This window comes from Elephas maximus, chromosome 6 (assembly GCF_024166365.1).
Source record: "Elephas maximus indicus isolate mEleMax1 chromosome 6, mEleMax1 primary haplotype, whole genome shotgun sequence".
NCBI lineage: Eukaryota > Metazoa > Chordata > Mammalia > Proboscidea > Elephantidae > Elephas > Elephas maximus.
This window is the reverse complement of record NC_064824.1, coordinates 119,271,457-119,292,229: the sequence shown is the minus strand read 5'-3', so window position 1 is coordinate 119,292,229 and position 20,773 is coordinate 119,271,457.

Here is a 20,773-nt window from a genome sequence, read left to right as displayed (position 1 = left end):
GTAGAAGTTTGTTGTTTAATTTCCAAATGTGTGGAAATTTTCCAGATATCTTCCTGTTACTCGTTTCTAGTTTAATTCTGTTATGGTCTAAGAACATATGCTTTTATCCTTTTTTTTTTTTTTTTTTTTACTTATTAAGGTTTGTTTTATAGCCTGTCTTGAATATTTCCTAGCCACTACTCCTTTTTATTTTCTGACTGAGTTGGTCTGGAGTGAGATTTAGATAACAATATTTTCTAAATCTTTTCAGCTCACTCTAACATACAGTATTGAGAACAACTAGTAGATGACAATCTTCCATCCTTAATTTACTGGAGCTGCTACAATAAGGGAGTTTTCTGTTTGTTTTTTCATTTCTATGAAGTTTTATGAATTTATGGAGCACAGATGACCTTAAACTATATCATAAACATTTTGAGGCTCAGAGAATCACTTGATCAAGACTCCAAGGGCAGTGGGGCAGTGGGGCGGTGGGGTGGTGGGCGGGGGGGTGGCGGGGAGGAAAATGACAAGGCTGCAGAATCAGTACTAAAGTCTCTGATATACTCTTCATCTACACACAATGGATTGGGTGCAGAAAACACAACAAGGCACCCTCATTATATCATCTCATCCTTGAGCATTTAGGATTCACAGAGTTTATTAGAAGGTAAGCATTTGCTAAATTCCTATGAATTGTTACTTAAAGTCACATTTAAACTTGTATTAAAGAAAACACAATTAAAATAAGCTTTTTTTTACCATCTAAGAATTTATAATAGAAAACAAACATATTGCACACATTTAAAAATATGGGTAGAAAGGAGAGAATTAAGCAGAGAAAAAAATTAATACTTTTTGAAAGAGGTAAAATTTTAGAAGCAAATGGAATGACTATCTAGGTAAAATATTCTTTTATATGATAACATGATTCTAGATAACTGTAACTGGTAAATTAAAGTTACATATTTTATAAGGCTTTTTTGTTTCTATTCCTATAAAATAATTATTAGCTTCCATTTTATAAATGCATATACTATTTTTATTATTAGAGAAATATCAAGCCATCTGGAACCTATTAAATGTCAAATGAAAAATTGTTATTAAATTACACTTGATATTGTTGATGACTTCATTTATTTTTACAGTTTATCTGAGAACAGAAGAGTTTGCTCTATTTATAAGTTTCTTGGCTATGACAATTTGTATTCTGTGTATGTTCCAAACCATGAGGGAATGATATTTGTGCCTTTAACTAAATTCATGCTCCGTTAAATATTCTCCTTCTGTGTATTACCAATGTCAGTCACTACGTTTCAGGAAGAATGTCTTCCTTATACTTAAGTTCAAAATACTCTGTTTTGTACCTCTTTTAGCCATTTATCACTTATATTGGAGAGAAAAGAAAATATATATATACTGTATTTGGTTTACCATTTAGCTCACTTCAATTCCCTTCACCATATGTTATGGTTTTGCAGCAAACACAGTATCTGCTGTCTGGTAGAGTGGCATTACAAAAGATGGATGGTAGGAGAAATTCTAAACTCCATTGTCCTCAAACTGAAGTCTTTGGTCTTGACCAACTATGTGTACCTCTGCTTGTTTTAGATTTTTTTTTTCCTTAAGTTCTGCATTACTTTATAATAAGACAATTACAATTATCCTTTTCCTTGTCACCATCTCTCATTACATGGTGATCTCATTGAGGGAAGAGAATTGTATGAACAAAAAATATTGTTTGTAAATTACAAATGTTAGCTCATTTTTTCAGCACTCTGCTTTTCAGCAGGCTACCAGCTGGTCTTCCAGTTGGCACATTTGTTAAAGAACAGAGAACTTGTCATGAACAGAGAACTTGTGTGTAGTGCCACAGGGCCCAAGGCTCAGAAGGTCTCTGCTCTTGATTTAATGCTCTGGTATTGCCATCTTGTAATTCTTAACAACCTTTGCATAAGGGCCCCACATTTTTAATTTTGCACTGGGCTTCACAAATTATGTAGCTGGTCCTACAGGTGGTGTCATGTTAATGAGGCAGGACTCAAGCTACAGGAGTAGATTGTATCTTGAGTCAATCTTTTTTGAGAAATAAAAGAGACCATCAAGCAGAGAGGAGAGAGACCTCATGCCACCAAGAAAGAAGAACTGGAAACAGAGCACGTCCTTTGGACCAGGAATCCCTGCACTGAGAAGCTCCTAAGCCAGGCGGATATTGAAAAGACCTTCCCCCCAAACAGAGACAGAGCCTTCCCCAGGAGCTAGCACCCTGAATTTGGACTTTTAGCCTACTAGACTGTGAGATAATAAATTTCTGCTTATTTAAGCCATCCACTTCTGGTATTTCTGTTGTATCAACACTAGATAACTACACTTGTCTGTCAGTTTGTTATACTGCGGGGGCTTGTGTGTTGCAGTAATTCTGGAAGCTATGCCACCAGTATTCAAACACCAGCAGGGTCACCCATGGTGGACAGGTTTCATCTGATCATCCAGAATAAGACAGACTAGGAAGAAGGACCCAGTGGTCTACTTCTGAAAATAATTACCCAGTGAAAACTTTATGAATAGCAGCAGAATGTTGTCTGATATGGTGCTGGAAGGTGAGCCCCTCAGGTTGTAAGTCACTCAAAAGATGACTGGGAAAGAGCTGGCTCCTCAAAGTAGAGTTGACCTTAATGACATGGATGTAGTCAAGCTTTGAGGATTTGCTGATGTGGCACAACTCAAAATGAGAAGAAACAGCTACGAACATCCATTAATAATTGGAACATAGAATGTACAAAGTATGAATCTAGGAAAATTAGGAATTGTTGAAAATGAAACAGAACGCATAAAGATTGATATCTTAGGCATTAGTGAGCTGAAACATACTGGTATTGGCCATTTTGAATCAGACAATCATATGGTCTACTATGCCAGAAACAACAACTTGAAGAGGAATGGTGTTGCATTTATCATCAAAAAAGAACATTTCAAGATCTATCCTGAAGTACAATGCTGTCAGTGATAGGATAATATCCATATACATACAAGGAAGATCAGTTAATACAACTATTATTCAAATTTACACACTAACTGCTACAGCCAAAGATGAAGAAATTTAACACTTTTACCAACTTCTGCAGTCTGAAATTGATTGAGCATGCAATCAGGATGCATTGATAATTACTGGCAATTGGAATGTGAAAATTGGAAACAAAGAAGAAGGACCAGTAGCTGGAAAATATGGCCTTGGTGATAGAAACAATGCCAGAGATCACATGATAGAATTTCGCAAGACCAATGACTTCTTCATTGCGAATACCTTTTTTCATCGACATAAACAGTGACTACACACGTGGACCTCACCAGATGAAATACACAGGAATCAAATCGACTACATCTGTGGAAAGTGATGATGGAAAAGCTCAATATCATCAGTCAGAACAAGGCCAGAGGCCAAATGCAGAACAAACCATCAATTGCTCATATTCAAGTTCAGGTTGAAGCTGAATAAAATTAGAAAGAGTCCACAAGAGCCATAGTACAGCCTTGAGTATATCCCACCTGAATTTAGAGTCTATCTCAAGAACGGATTTGAAGCATTGAACACTAATGACTGAAGACCAGATGAGCTGTGGAATGATATCAAGGACATCATACATGAAGAAAGTAAGATATCTTTAAAAAGACAGGAAAGAAAGAAAAGACCAAGATGGATGTCAGAAGACACTGAAACTTTCTCTTGAACATCAAATAGCTAAAGCAAAAGGAAGAAATGATGAAGTAAAGGAGCTGAGCAGAAGAGTTCAACCTATGAACAACTGATATTTGACAAAGTCCCAAAGTCCATAAATGAGGAAAAGACAGTCCCTTTAACAAATGATCTGGCATAACTCAATATCCTTCTTCAAAAAATGAAGTAAGACCCATACCTCACACCATGCACAAAAACTAACTCAAAATGGATCAAAGACCTAAATATAAAAACAAAAATGATAAAGATCACATGGCATAAACAATATACAAAACATTACTAACAATGCACAAACACCAGAAGGAAAATTAGATAACTGGGAGCTCCTAAAAATCAAACATGCTCATCAAAGACTTCACCAAAAGAGTAAAAAGACAACCTACAGACTGGGGAAAAGTTTGGCTATGACGTCTAATCTCTAAAATCTACAAGATGCTGCAAAACCTCAACAAGATGAATAACCCACTTAAAAGATGGGCAAAGGATATGAACAGGCACTTTACCAAAGAAGACATTCAGACGGCCAACAGATACATGAGGAAATGCTCATGATCATCAGCCACTAGAGGAATGCAAATCAAAACTACAATGAGATACCATCTCACTCCAACAAGGCTGGCATTAATCCAAAAAACACAAAATTAAAAATGTTGGAGAGGTTGTAGAGAGACTGGAACACTTAAACACTGCTGGTGGGAATGTAAAATAGTACAACCGTTTTGGAAATCAATTTGGTGCTTCCTTAAAAAGCTAGAAATAGAAGGACCATGTGATCCAGCAATCCCACTCCTTGGAATATATCCTAAGTAAACAAGAGCTGTTGCATGAATAGATATGGGCACACTCATGTTCATTGCAGCACTGTTTACAATAGCAAAAAGGTGGAAACAACCTAGGTGCCCATCAACAGAATTATAGTATATTCACACAATGGTATACTTTGCAACGATAAAGAACAACTATGAATCCCTGAAACATCTCATGGCATTGAGGAATCTGGAAGGCATTATGCTGAGTGAAATTAGTCACAAAAGGACAAATATAGTATAACATTACTATTATAAAAAATCGAGAAAAGTTTTAAACACAGAAGAAAACATTCTTTGATGGTTACGAGGGTGGGGAGAAAAGGAGAGAGGTATTCACTAACTAGATATTATTTTAGGTGAAGGGAAGTACAACACACAATACAAGGGAAGTCAGCACAAATGGACTAATCTAAAATCTAAGAAGTTTCCTGAATACAACGAAATATTTCGAGGGACAGAGTGGCGGGGTGGGGGTCTGGGGACCATGGTTTCAGGAAACATCTAGGTCAATTGGCATAACAAACCATACAAGAAAACATTCTGTATCCCACTTTTGTGTGTGGCACCTGGGCTCTCAAAATCTAGCAAGCGGCCATCTAAGATGCATCAATTGGTCTCAACCCACCTGTAGCAAAGGAGAATGAAGAACACCAAAGACACAAGGAAAATAAGAGCCCAAGAGAAAGGGCCACATAAACCAGAGACTCCATAAGCCTGAGACTGGAAGAACTAGATGGTGCCTGGCTACCACTAATGACTGCCTTGACAGGGAACACAACAGAGAATCCCTGATGGAGCAGGAGAAAAGTGGGATGCAGACCTCAAACTCTAGTAAAAAGACCAGACTTAATGATCTGACAGACTGGAGGAACCCTAGAGGTCATGGCCCCCGGACCTCATTAGCCCAAAACTAAAACCATTCCAGAAGCCAACTCTTCAGACAAAGATTAGACTGGACTATAAGACAAAATGATACTGGTGAGGAATGAGATTCTTAGCTCAAGTAGACACATGAGACTACGTTGGCAGCAGGATGAGAAGGCAGAAGTAGACAGGAGCTAGTTGAATGGACATGGGAAATATAGGGTGGAGAAAAGGAGTGTGCTGTCACATTGCAGGGAGAGCAACTAGGATCATATAACAATGTGTGTATAAATTTTTATATGAGAAACTGACTTGAATTGTAAACTTTCACTTAAAGGCCAATTAAAAAAAAAAAAAGAGTTCGAAGGGCAGCTGGAGAAAACAAAGTATTATGATGACATGTGCAAAGACCCAGAGATAGAAAAACAAAAAGGAAGAACATGTTCAGCATTTCTCAACCTGAAAGAACTGAAGAAAAAATTCAAACTTTGAGTTGAAATACTGAAGGATTCTATAGGAAAAATGTTAAAGGATGCAGCAAGCATCAATAGAAAATGTAAGGAATACTCAGAGTCACTATACCAAAAAGAATTGGTCGACTTTCAACCATTTTAGGAGGTAGCATATGATTGGGAACTAATGGTATTGAAGGAAGAAATCCAAGCTGCACTGAAGGCATTGGTGAAAAACAAGGCTCTGGGAATTGACAGAATATCAATAGAGATGTTTGAACAAACAGGTGCAGCCCTGGAAATGCTTCCTTGTCTATGCCAAGAAATTTGGAAGACAGCTACCTGGCCAACTGACTGGGAGAGATCCATATTTATTCCTATTCCCAAGAAAGGTGATCCAACCAAATGTGAAAATTATCGTACAATATTAATACCACATGCAAGCAAAATTTTCCTATCACTCAAAAGCAGCTCAGCAGTATATTGACTGGAAACTTTCAGAAATTTGAGCCAGATTTAGAAGAGGACGTGGAACTAGGGATATCACCGCTCATGTCAGATGGATCCTGGCTGACAGCAGAGAATACCAGAAAGATGTTTAACCCTCTGCCATCGAGTCGATTCCGACTCATAGTGACCCTAGAGGACAGAGTAGAACTGCCCCATAGCATTTCCAAGGAGCACCTGGTGGATCAGAACTGCCGACCTTTTGGTCAGCAGCTGTAGCACTTAATCGCTATGGCACCAGGGTTTCCAGAAAGATGCCTACCTATGTTTTATTGACTATGCAAAGGCATATGACTGTATGGATCATAACAAATTTTGGATAACATTGAATGGGAATCTAGAACACTTAATTGTGCTGAGTACATAGATCAAGAGACAGTCATTGAAACAGAACAAGGGATACTGCACGGGTCAAAGCCAGGAAAGGTGTGCATCAGAGTCGTATCCTTTCACCATACCTATTCAATCTGTATGCTGAGCAAATAATTCCAGAAGCTGGACTATATGAAGAAGAACGGGACATCAGGATTGGAGGAAGAGTCGTTAACAACCTGCGTTATGCAGATGACACAGCCTTCCTTGTTGAAAGTGAAGAGGACTTGAAGCACTTACTGATGAAGATCAAAGACCACAGCCTTCAGTACGGATTACACCTCAACATAAAGAAAACAAAAATCCTCACAACTGGACCAATGAGCAACAGCATGACAAAAGGAGAAAAGATTGATGTTGTCAAGGATTTCATTTTACTTGGATCTGCAATCAACCCCCATGGAAGCAGCAGTCAAGAAATCAAAAGACGCGTTGCATTGGGAAAATTTGCAGCAAAAGACCTCTTTAAAGTGTTGAAAAGCAAAGACGTCATCTTGAAGACTAAGGTGCGCCTGATGCTAGCCATGGTATTTTTAATCACTTCATATGCACGTGAAAGCTGGACAATGAATAAGGAAGATTGAAGAAGAATTGACACTTTGAATTGTGGTGTTGCAAAGAATATTGAATATACCATGGACTGCTAAAAGAACGAACAAATTTGTCTTGGAATAAGTACAACCAGAATGCTCTTTAGAAGCAAGGATGGCACGATTTTGTCTCACATGTTATCAGTAGGGATCAGTCCCTGAAAAGGATATCATATTTGGTAAAGGGTCAGCAAAAAAGAGGAAGACCCTCAAGAGATGGACTAACACAGTGCCTGCAACAATGCGCTCAAGCATAAACAAGGATGGTGAGAAAGACGCAGGGCTGGGCAGTGTTTCGTTCTGTTGTACATAGGGTTGCTATGAGTTGGAATTGACTCAAGAGCACCTAACAACAGCAACAACAGATAACTAAGACACCCTCCTTTGGTTTATAGCACTTTCACTGGGACTTCACATCCCTTTCAATCAAATTATTCTTAATCACTAAGCAATGTGACCAGAGTGAACACTCTTGGAGGATCTGCATCCACCATCCAAAGCAGCCCACTCTAAGGGTGATATTTTCATAACATCTCACTATTTTACTTTAAAAGCTCACAGACTTTTTATTTTACTCCAAAATGTACCCATTTTTCTTTTATACAAAAAAAGGTATTTTAAGTATCATATATTGAGTAAAATTAATACTGCAAGAAAATTTACTGTGGTAATTTTGCTTACGATCTCCTTTGCTCCTAAAACATCATCCTTACCATGGCCATTGATCTCAGTGGTCATCAGTCTAAGCTGCACTGCTCAGAATGATGCTGAATGTGTGTGAGTTGGAGGGGAGAAAAATAGACCGTATTTTCCTCCATGCTGGGATTCTTAGCAAAGGCTTAGAGACCAAATTGTGGTAGGAGTGGCCACCATAAATATTCAGCTCTGAATTTTTCAAGATCTTCCAACGGTCAGAAATCAAAGACTATTCTTATTTTGGTGGTTACATTTTCAAATTCTTGTTTGTAATCTGATAATGAGGTACCAGAGGGTCTTTGTGATAAAGACCCAGGGTGAAACCAGGAGATAATCACTGATATGATAAAGTCAACAGGGCCAAGACAATTATGCTTTGGGGCAATTTAATTGCCCTGAATAGAATTCAAATGGAGCCCCAGTTTCAGCAGCAAATGATTTGGAAGCAGGATATAGGAGCAAAAAGTTGGAATGAATTCCTTGACCAGAGGGAACTTTCAATAGAGATTCCTGCCTATAGTGCTAGCAAGGAAAGGGTAGCTAAGTCAACCAATGCAGTCTGGAGAGGGTCACATCCCTTGTGGCAAAGTGAGGCTGTATCTGTGTCTCTTTCTGGTAAAACACTGAGTGCCTCGCTATATTGTGTGATTAGATTTGAGGAACTCATTGATTTAAAAGAACATAGGGTCAGACAAGGAGCATCTGTTTAATTTTCTGGCCATATCCATGTCCTTTGGTAGCCAGAAAGACCCACCAATGACATCAGTGAGGACACCACTGTTGTAGAGAGGGGATCCACAAGACATGAGCAATAGCTGCCTTACCCAACGTTCCTTGGATTCAGAACTGCTGAATATGCCTTCTGGGCAAGGTGGTTAATAGAGCAATTTAGAAAAGTGAGGAACAAAACTGGTAACATTAGACACAGATGCTTAGAAATATGGGGTTATGACTGTAATGAGCACCATGAGAGGCATAAATGGGTATACATGTCATTGTCATATATTCTTTGATCACTAAAGCATATATGCTACTCGGCTTCTACTGATACCTTCATTTTTTTCCAAGTTGGTAATTGGTTAATAGAATCTTTTTTTATGAAAGGTTAGTTATTTAATAAAGTAACCCTTTCCTAAAACAGGAGAAAGTTATCATTGTACCTGAAGTGGGACTTACTCTGCCTAGTTCTTCCAGTTCACCTTAGATAAAACTTGACCAAGACTAGAAATAGGACCATGAAATCTCAGCCAAGGTGCTCAATGAAAGAGAGCCTGCAGTCCTTGCATTACAGCAATAATGAAGGCAGGGAGCATGAGAAAACTAATATTTCTGTGTTATTACCCTCACAAATGTCATCTCTTTTAATCCTCAAAATCCAGTTCTGTCTCATGCCAAAGACCATGGTTTTCCTTTGACACCATGCTATGAATCATTCATTCATTCATTTAGCAGTAGTGTACAAGATAGCCTAATTTTCACATAGCATTAAACACACACACACATCCTTTGCTTTTTATCCTTCTACTGCACAATAATAGCCACTTGTGGAAGCGACATGAATCATCATCACAGTAACTACCTGACATTAGAATGACTAGTGTGGCTAGACCTCCTCTCCGGCATGAAGAGCTACCCTTTCTTAGCAGCATACTGGAAGTTTGGGCAGTGGCTGAGACCTGATCAGGGGAAGCCCTTCCACTACTCCCAGTTTAACTCAAAGAGTATGATTAGCTCCTGGCATTTGAGTGTGGCCCTGATTCACTCTATGAGATCCTAGCCTTGCATGTTGATGAGTTCACTCATTCCCCTCAATTCTTATTCACCAAATATTTGGGGTGTGACAGAAACTCAATTCAAAATTGCACAATTTTTTTTAATGCATTTTTTCATGTCACTCAACACTTTACGCACAAATCTGGCTTAAGAAATTTTGAATCCAGATATCCAAAAAGTAATTATCCAGTATTAGCCTAAAGGACATTTGCCGTAGACAGCACCTAGTGTTATCAACTGGTAATTTATTCTGCCACATGCTACAATATATTGTACTGACTTTTTTTAAAAAATCAAATAAGCAGACAAATGATAAAAACAACAAGTTCTTTAAAAAGACAGCTCACAGGATATGTTGAAGTTCGACTTTTTTTTCAACAGCCTGTGACAATAGCCATAGTGTAAAAGCCTAAGAGGGCGGCAGGAAGTAAAAGAAAAGTCAGCAGGATAAATGATGCCCAAAGAAAGAAACAAGCACTGAATAAATGAGGGTTGGGTCAATGGAGAGTGGATCTGACAAAGAATGATGACTCTGCCTGCAGGAATGATCCCAGAGGCTGTTACAACATGAAGCAAAGGCGAATGAAAGTGGTGAGGGCAAGAGCAGGGAAGGCAAGTGATTTCCACAAATGAACACGGTGATTCGTGTTTTCTGTGTACATTTTCTATCCATTGCGTGGACACAACCTAGGTGACTTCTTAGAAGCGTACACAGAAAACTCAAATATGTCCAGCCTGGGAATGTTTCTTTCCTTGTCCAAAATCCGAAGGATAAGTGCTTTGACAGCGAAGGTGAGGGAGTGAGGAAGCTTCGGCCCAGCCTCACACATCAGGAGAACTTTGGATTGGCAGAGTCCCAACTGCTCAGTGGCTCAAACTCTGGAAAACTTTTTCTTTACTAAAATCCTTGGTTAATGCCCCTGATTCATGACATATCCCTCCTACTGAACGTGAAGAGAAATGAAACGAGCAGACGTCTGAAGGGAAAGTTCAGTCAAAGCCCCCCGTCAGAGTCCCCTGATGTCCCTCGCGTTTTTTCACAGATCAGACCGAGTGACACTGTACATTCAGGGCAGAGTCTTCTGCCAGAGGTCAGGTTTTTAATTTCGCAATGTTCAGCCTGGCCGCTCCGCTGTGTAAACTTTGACTAAATACAGTGTACGTTGTTACTGTTGAAAATATATTGCTCATGGATATATAATACAGAAAATTCCTGTGTAAATTTCTCGATAGCTTGAAGTGTTGAAACTGTAGCCCAGTTTATCAAAAACACAGCTGCCTTCCTTGGGGTTTCGGAAGGCTCATAACAATTTTTTTTTTTCTTTCTGAACTTGTGAGAACACCCTGAGGAAAACAGCTGCGTTATTGCCGAGATGAAGAAATCTCAGATGAGTGTGAAGTATTGTAATCTAAATAAGAGGGTGATTCTCAGCCCTTTTCATTTTAAGATCATTTCATTATTTTATTTTTCCCTAAATAAGTTATCTAGGAAAGTAAGAGAGCAATTACTCTGGGGACAGCAGGCACTATGGCAGGCAAATTAAGGATTTTAATTGAGAATATCAAATGTGCTACACGATTCATAGAGCTGAGATAGCAGTGTTTACATATGCGAAATATTTACCATAGTCGCTTTGTTCTGTTTAAATACGAAGCCAAAAGCAAATAAAAAATAACAGATTGTGTTCGTTTACTTTATTTTCTTCAAATGCGCCGTCTCTTCCAGACCCACACGTGCCACTCACCATAAATATTACTTTTTTCCCTTACACAAGTGTTTACAAATCGTACACATTTTATAAGCAAATGTAAGTATACTATTGATCACAAAACAAACACTGCCACAAGAAAGAAGCCTTATGTTTGAAAACTTTTAAGAGAATTTTTTTCTCTGAGCTGTTGTCTACCAAATATGACTTATTGTGACCAGTGCAAAAACTTTGGTTGATATAACTATACGTATCTAATAGAAGTCCTCTGAAAAAATACTTATTTCATGTTGTTTGCCTTTTCTTTAACTAAAATGTTTTTAATTCAAATATCTTGAATCTTGATAAGTTAATTCATTCCCTCAAATTCTTATTTACCAGATATTTGCAGTGTAAATGATGGAAGCTTGGTAAAGTAGACGGTCAGCAAAAAAGAGGAAGACCCTCGATGAGACAGATTGACACAGTGGCTGCAACAGCAAGCTCGAACACAGCAACAGTTGTGAGGATGGCGCAGGACTGGCCAATGTTTTGCTTTGTTGTACATAAGAGTCGCTATGAGTCTGAACTGACTCAATGGTACCTAAGAAGAACATATAACAGAAACCCAAATCGAGGTTGTTCAGTTTTTTTAGATGTATTCTTCATTGTTATCAAACACTTTGCACACAAATATGGCTTGAGAAATGCTGAATTCAGGTTATCAGAAAAGTATTATCGTGTCCTCCCTATTATTCTATTACCCTCTCTCTCTCTCAGTCTCTGTCTCTTCCTCTTTCTTGCTTTCATTTCTTTCTCTATTTTTGCCTTGGCCTCCTTCTCTGCTTCTGTAAAGCACTGCTGTCAAGTGACTGGGGGAAAAAAAAAGCCACAAGTAACCCACGTGTCATGGATTGAATTGTGTCCCCCCAAAATATCTGTCACCTTAGCTGGGCCATGAGTTCCAGTATTATATGATTGTTCATGATTTTATGTGATTTCCCTAATTGTTGTAAATGCTATCACTATGATGAAATGAGATGGATTAGTAGCAGTTACATTGAGATATACAAGATTATATAGTGTCTTAAGCCAATCTCTTTGAGATATAAAAGAGAGAAGTGAGCAGAGAGACATGGGGACCTCATACCACCAAGAAAGCAGCACCAGGAGCAGAGTGTGTCCTTTGGACCTTAGGTTCCCGCGCTGAGATGCTGCCAGACCAAGGGAAGACTGATGACAAGGACCTTCCTCCAGAGCCGACAGAGAGAGAAGCCTTCCCCTGTAGCTGGCACTCTGAATTCAGACTTCTAGCCTACTAGGCTGTGAGAGAATAAACTTCTCTTCGTTAAAGCCAGCTTCTTGTGGTATTTCTGTTATAGAAGCACTAGACGATTAAGACACCACGCATATATTTTTTTGTCATAAAAGAATAGAACCCCACTCTTCACAATTTATATACAGGAAATCACAAATATTGGCAAGTCTATAATTGGCTCTGCTTGGGGCTGATGCCCAACTCTACCCAAATTATTGCACCCAGAGAACTGGGTTACTCTGCTTGGTTAGGTCCCTACCTGTGCCTTCATCTGTAAACCATATAAAATGAGGAAAAGAAGGATCCAGAAAAAGAAAAAAAAGGAAAGGTGCTGTACAGAGAGAAAAGCAAAGCAAAAAAAAAAAAAAAAAAAAACACTGTTTACTATTGTTGATAATGACAATAATAAAGAAGTAAAGGAGGAGAAATAGAAGAAGGGGAAGAAGAAGGAAATAGAACAAGGAAGAAGAATTATCAACATATACCAATTTGTCTAACCAGCACTCAAAAACACATCTTCAGATCAGGCCTTATCAATTAAAAAAAAAAAAATGTTAAAAGCATCTATTGTGAGTATAGTTCAGGATACATTTGGTGATTTGGGTCCTTTGCAACAGTAGCCTCCCTCATGGGGACATTTTAATTCCTCTACTCACCATCAGAGACACTGGCTGTTTTCATCTTGATTTATTCACGTTCAGACAGGTACAACTCTATCAGAACAAATTTAAAATATGAGTATTTTCATGGGAACAAATCTCATTGTTTAGTTTATAATGTGGGAGCTGTCATTTCATCCTCATCATTTTCCCTTTCCCGCCCTCCCTTCTTCCCTCTCCATCGTCATCACCTCTAACATTTATGGAGTGCTTACCAGGTGCTAGACACCATGCTTAGCACTACAATTGCATTAACCCATTTAATCCCAACGCAAATCTCATGATGTAAGTGACATTATTCCCCATTTACAGCTAAGGAAACTGAAGTTCAGAGAGGTTAGGTAGCTTGTATACTTCCAAAGTTTAATGTTTCACACATACATTTAAATAAAACCACCGCCCTCAAGAAAAGAAAAACAGCAAACAAACAAAAACTTTCAGGGACATTCTTAATATCTTTAAGATCCGGTACCTGAAAACGAAACCACGTCTCTCTTTAGCCACATTTGTTTCTAATATTGTGGCCCCTTCATTCAGCCTCCTGGACTCCTTTATCTAAACTGTTTTTCATTATACCCGATTCCCTACTTTCTGTTCCTTAATGTACAAAATGCTCTCCATTAAAGCAATGGAGGATGGAGATGCTTTTACTCTACTACTCCAAAAACTAGTTAAATGTTCAGGTAATCTCAGGATTCCTAAGAAAATTTTTAAAAATGGTCCAGACTATGAAAATACATAGAATGAACTTGATGGCAATGTCTTTTTTTTTTTTTTAATGGGTGGGTCTAGAACTATCGTTTGGGTTTTTTCTCTGTGTAGTCTATCTTGGCTTCCATTGTTGTCATTTTGAAGTAAGCTGTCCATCTTACTACCAGTCCTTTATAATATGATCTTTCTCTTTAGCTGCTTTTAAGATCTCTTTATCTTTAGGTTCTTTAGTTTCTGGTAGTTAGATATGAATTTCTTTTAGTTTTCCTTCTTGGGATGCAATGCACTTCCTTTACCTTAGAATTTATGTCTTTCAACATTTCTGGACCTGGCAGTGTTTCTTTCTGTTGTATAAAGTGTGGCTATGAGTCTGAAGTGACTTGACAGCACCTAACAACATTTATTAAAATATTGCCTCTGTTTCACTCTATTCTTTCCGAAATTACAATTAGGCAAACACTAAATTTTCTTTCTCTACCGTATCTCTTCAATTCTAACAGTTTTCATTTTTTAACTTTTGGGCCACATGATAAAAAATTGCTTTTGTTCTTTTAGTATGTAAATTCTTTTTAACCATGTCTAATCTATTGTCTAAAATGTCCTAGTGGCAAAGTGATTAACACACTCAGTCGTTAACCAGAAGTTCAGCAGTTCAAACCCACCAACTGCCCTGTAGCAGAAAGATGTGGCAGTCTGTTTCTGAAAAGATTTCTTGTTGTTACATTGTTAGGTGCCGCCGAATTGGTTCCAATTCTTAGTGACCCTATGTACAACAGAATGAAACACAGCTCGGTCCTGTGCCATCCTGACAATTGTTGCGATGATGGAGCCCACTGTTGCAGCCACTGTGGCATCTACCATCTGACCATCTACCTTACCAAGCATGATGTCCTTCTCCAGGGACTGGTCCCTCCTGATAATATGTCCAAAGTATGTGAGATGAAGTCTTGCTACTCTTGCTTCTAATGAGCATTCTGGCTGTACTTCTTCCAAGACAGGCTTGTTCATTCTTATGGCAGTCCACGGTATATTCAATATTCTTCGCCAACACCACAATTCAAAGGTGTCAATTCTTCTTCAGTCTTCTTTATTCATTCACTGCCTTTCACTTGCATATGAGGCTATCGAAAATACCATGGCTTGAGTCAGGTGCACCTTAGTCCTCAAAGTGACATCTATTTATTTTAACACTTTACAAAAAAAAAAAAAAACCAAACCCAGTGCCATCGAGTCACTTCCGACTCATAGCGACCCTATAGGACAGAGTAGAACTTCCCCTATAGAGTTTCCAAGGAGCGCCTGGCGGATTTGAACTGCTGACCCATTGGTTAGCAGCCATTTTACAGAGGTTTTTTTGCAGCAGATTTGCCTAGTGCAATGCATCTTTTGATTTCTTGACTGCTGATTCCATGAGTTTTGATTGTGGATCGAGGTAAAATTAAATCCTTGACAACTTCAGTCTTTTCTCCATTTGTCATGATGTTGCTTATTGGTCCAGTAGTGAGGATTTTTGTTTTCTTTATGTTGAGGTGTAATCCATGCTGAAGGCTGTGGTCCCTGATCTTCACCAGTAAGTGCTTCAAGTCTTCTTCACTTTGAGCAAGCAAGGTTATGTCATCTGCATATTCCACATTGTTAATTAGGCCTCCTCCAATCCTGATGCTGCTTTCCGCTTCATATAATCCAGCTTCTCACATTATTTGCTCAGCACAGGGGTTGAATAAGTATGGTGAAAGGATACAACCCTGATGCACAACTTTCCTCCCTTTAAACCATGCAGTATCCCATTGTTTTATTTGAACAACTGCATATTGGTCTAAGTACAGGTTCCTTATGAGCATATTAAGCATTCTGGAATCCCCACTCTTTGCATTGTTATCCATAATTTGTTATGACCCACATGTCGAATGCCTTTGCCTAATCAATAAAACACAGATAAACATCTTTCCATATCCTCTGCTTTCAGTCAAGACCCATCTGACATCAGCAATGATACCCCTGGGTTCCACGTTCTCTACTGCATCTGACTTTAACTTCTGGCAGTTCCCTGTGGATGTATTGTTGTAACCACTTTTGAATGATCTTCAGCAAAATTTTACTTGCATGTAATATTAATGTTATTGTTCAATAATTTCCACATTCTGTTGGAACACTTTTCTTTGGAACAGGTACAAATATGGATCTCTTCCAGTTGGTTGGCCATGTAGCTGTCTTCCAAATTTCATAGCATAGATGAGTGAGCACTTCCAGTATCACGTCAGTTTGTTGAAACATCTCCACTGGTATTCCGTCAACTCCTGAAGATTTGTTCTTCACCAATGCCTTCAGTGCAGCTTAGATCTCTCTCTTCCTTCAGTACCATTGGTTCCTGATCATGTGCTACCTCCTGAAATGGTTGAATGTCAACAAATTCTTTTTGGTGTAGTGACTCTGTGTATTCCCTTCATCTTCTTTTGATGCTTCCTACGTCATTTAATATTTTCCTCATAACCCAAAACCAAACCCAGTGCCATCAAGTCAATTCCGACTCATAGCGACCCTATAGGACAGAGTAGAACTGCCCCATAGAGTTTCCAAGGAGTGCCTGGTGGATTCGAACTGCCCACCCTTTGGTTAGCAGCTATAGCAGTTAACCACTATGCCACCAGAGTTTCCATTTTCCCTATAGAATCCTTCAATATTGCAACTCGAGCCTTAAATTTTTTCTTCAGTTCTTTCAGCTTGAGAAATGCCAAGCATGTTCTTCCCTTTTGGTTTTCAACCTCCAGGTCTTTGCCCATTTCATTTTAATACTTGGCTTTGTCTTCTCGGAATGCCCTTTGAAATCAGCTCTTTTACTTCATGATTTCTTCCTTTTGCTTTAGGTAGAAGGTTCAAGAACAACTTTCAGAGTCTCTTCTGACATCCTTTTTGGTCTTTTCTTTCTTTCCTGTCTTTTTAATGAACTTTTGCTTTCTTCATGTATAATACCCTTGATGTCATTCCGCAACTCACCTGGTCTTCAGTCATTAGCGTTCAATGTGTCAAATGTGTTAAGATGGTCTCTAAATGAGATGGCATATACTCAAGGTCTTACTTTGGCTCTCATTGACTTGCTCTAATTTTCTTCAACTTAAACTTGAACTTGCATATGAGCAATCAATGATCTGTTCACAGTCCACCTGGCATTGCTCTGATGATATTGAGATTTTCCATTGCCTCTTTCCACAGATGTAGTCAATTTGATTCCTGTGTATTTCATCTGGTGAGGTCCACATGTATAGCTGTCACTGATGTTGTTGAAAAAGGTACTTTCAATAAAGAAGTCTTTGGTCTTTCAAAATTCTATCATGTGATCTCTGGCATCATTTCTATCACCAAGGCCATATTTTCCAACTACCAGTCCTTCTTCTTTGTTTCCAACTTTTCCGTTACAATCACCAGTGGTTATCAATACATATCGATTGCATGTTTATTCAATTTCAGAATGCAGAAGTTGGTAAAAATCTTCAATTTCTTTATCTTTGGCCTTAGTGGCTGGTGGGTAAATTTTAATAATATTTTTATTAACTGATCTTCCTTGTTTTTATTTTATTGTAGGCCTATAGATATTATAACTGACAGCACTACAGTTTAGGAGAGATCTTGAATTTTTTTTTTTTTTTAACGATGAGTGCAATGTTATTCCTTTTCAATTTGCCGTTCCCTCCATGGTAGACCATATGATTATCTGATTCAAAATGGCCGATACCAGTCCATTTCAGCTCACTAATTCCTAGGATATTGATGTTTATGTGTTCCATTTCACTTTTGATTTCCAATTTTCCTAGATTCATGGTTCTTACATTCCACATTCCAATTTTTAATGGATGTTTGTAGCTGTTTCTTCTCATTTTGAGTCATGTCACATCAGCAAATGAATGTTCTGAAAGTTTGACTCCATCCATGTCATTAAGGTCGACTCTACTTTGAGGAGGCAGCTCTTCCCCAGTCGTCTTTTGAGTGCCTTCCAACCTGGAGGGGTTCATCTTCTGATACTATGTTAGACAACGTTCTGCTACTATTCATAAGATTTTTACTGGCCATATTTTTTCAGAAGTAGACTGACAGGTCCTTCTTCCCAGTTCGTTTTAGTCTGAAACCTGTCTACCAAAGGTGACCCTGGTAGTATTTGAAATACCGGTGGCAAAACTTCCAGTATCATAGCAACATGCAAGCCACCACAGTACGACAAACTGACAGATGTGGATTTACAGACTTGGAAACCCTATGGGGCAGTTCTACTCTGTCCTATAGGGTGGCTATGAGTTGGAATGAACTCAACAGCAATGAATTTGTTTTTTGTTTGTCTGTTTGTTTAACCTATTGCTTAATCCATTCATCAAGTTTTTAATGACAGCTAATTGAGATTTTAATCTTTAGAAGTAGTATTTGGTTCTTAATCAAATTTACTTGTTCATTTTTTGTAGTCAAATATTTTCTGCTCATGTGTTCAAGCTCTATTTTATTCAAGCATGTGAAATATCTGCTAATTCTAATATTTGAGAACTTTACAAGTATTTACAAACCAAAGCTTCCAATATTGAAGTCTTGCTTTTGCTTTCTGTTGTTTCTGCCTGTTGTCATTGACAGGGAATTTTTTCTTATGTGTTTTTTGATGCTGAATATGAGAAATAAATTTTCCTTATAAATTTGTCAGTGAAAATGTATTAAGGCGTCTGTTGAAACAGCTCCTCCAAAGTAAATTAAAGTTTGCTTCTGTCAGTTGTATTGTTGGGGAAAAGGGAAAACGAAGTAGGGAACTACCAACTGAAGACTGTTTAATTTAAATTAGCCACATTTTTAGACCACATGTATAGTGAATTTGGACCAAAAAAAAAGCAGGAAGACTTTTGGTTATAAGTTTTTAGTGACACTTTCTTTACTCCCTTACCCTACCCAGAGCCGAGGTAAGAAGGGCAAATTTCTTGGCTGTGTTTATTTACGGGATAAGTATATTCCTCATTCATCCTTGAGCTTTATTCAGAGATCTCCTAGTAAATTACTCCACTTTAAGGGACTTACGGTTTATTCTTATTTTATATTTCCCATGCAGCAATCAAAGACCCCAGGGTTGAGAAGAAATCTTCAAGGGAAAAACCAGTTTTGGTGCTTGTTTATCTCCCAGGATTCCTGCTTTTACTTTTTACTTATACTCTGAGAATTTGTTCTTTCATGACATTTCTTTTATCATATTTTATGCAGAATTTTAGTGTTTCAAGGTATTCCAAGTTCTTCAAGGTATCTAACTTGTCATACTACTGAAAAGGTAAGTCAAGTTGGTTATTTCTAAGATGCCTCTGAGGTTACAGTTTCACATAGTTCTTGAATAACAGTAAGTATCTAAGCACGTTCCTAGGGGGGGAAAAAAAAAGAAAAATTACCAATGTTTCTTTCTAACTCATTTCTTGTCCCCTCTTCTATCTTGCTATGCTTCCACATAGCCAAAGATAAATCTGGCAAATACAAATTGCTCTTCTTGAATATGAAGATGGAAAGAAAGTCCTGTGCTCAGCATCCATTTAGAATACTCCTTCCTTCTCTACCTGTGGCAAATAAAGCCCGGTGGACTGATTAACCCATACTTTTGAGACATCAGGAAGGCATATAGTAGGAATCAAATCATTTTGCCAATTACCTCTTAATCTCTCTTTCACATTGTCCATATTGCCTCATTTCCAGGCTGCGTTATCTAAAAAATATCATTAAAAAATATCATTAGGGTTATCTAAATTTTTAAGTTATCTTCTAATGACTATGGAGGCATATCTTCAAAAATGTATAACTGAGTGCTCGTAACCACCATAATGACTTGATGTATATAATTTAGCTTCATTCTACTATACATCCATGTGTCATCCACATGATGCTGGTGTTATCTAAACCCCTTAAAAGCTGAAGAAGATTGTCCAGAATCTTTATGACTATGAAAACTCCAATGCCTTCCCAAGTAGCAATGCTGAGAAAAAGAAAAATGAGTTCATTTCCTTTCTTTGATCATCCTTTCACCTTCCCCCTCCCTGTTGTTTGTGTGGTGTTGAAAATGACCACAGAATTGTTAACTTTTTAATGGCTACCCAGGCAATTAAAGATTCCCTTCTGCACAGTCTTACCACCACCAATAGTGTGACCTAGTAGTAAAGGGTATGTTTCTAAAAGATGAGCTAGACGTGGACTGACCAAGTGTCACAATTTCAGATGCCTGATTCCTAGTTATTATTCATTTATTACATCATGAGGACTCTACAGTCAATATCTCAATGTGAAAAGAAGATAGAAAAGAAGGAGGAGGAGGAAGAGGAAAGGGAAACTGTGGTTATGACCAAAGTCCAAATAAAACTGGGATTTAATATCTGGAAAATATACAGCTGCTGTTTTTCAGGGGAAATTATTGAGAAAGTTTTGGTGCACCTTAAAACTCAGCTTGCAGGCAGTTTCCCTCTGCTTTCTCTCCTACCTAGCACTGATCCTGGTGGAAGACACTGCTTGGCTAGAGTTTATAAAAACTCCATTTTTCTACCCTGTATGGGATGTAGCCTGCTCATTATCTTCTACTTAGTCACTGAGTGTCCTTGGTAATTGGAATCCCATATACTTGTCC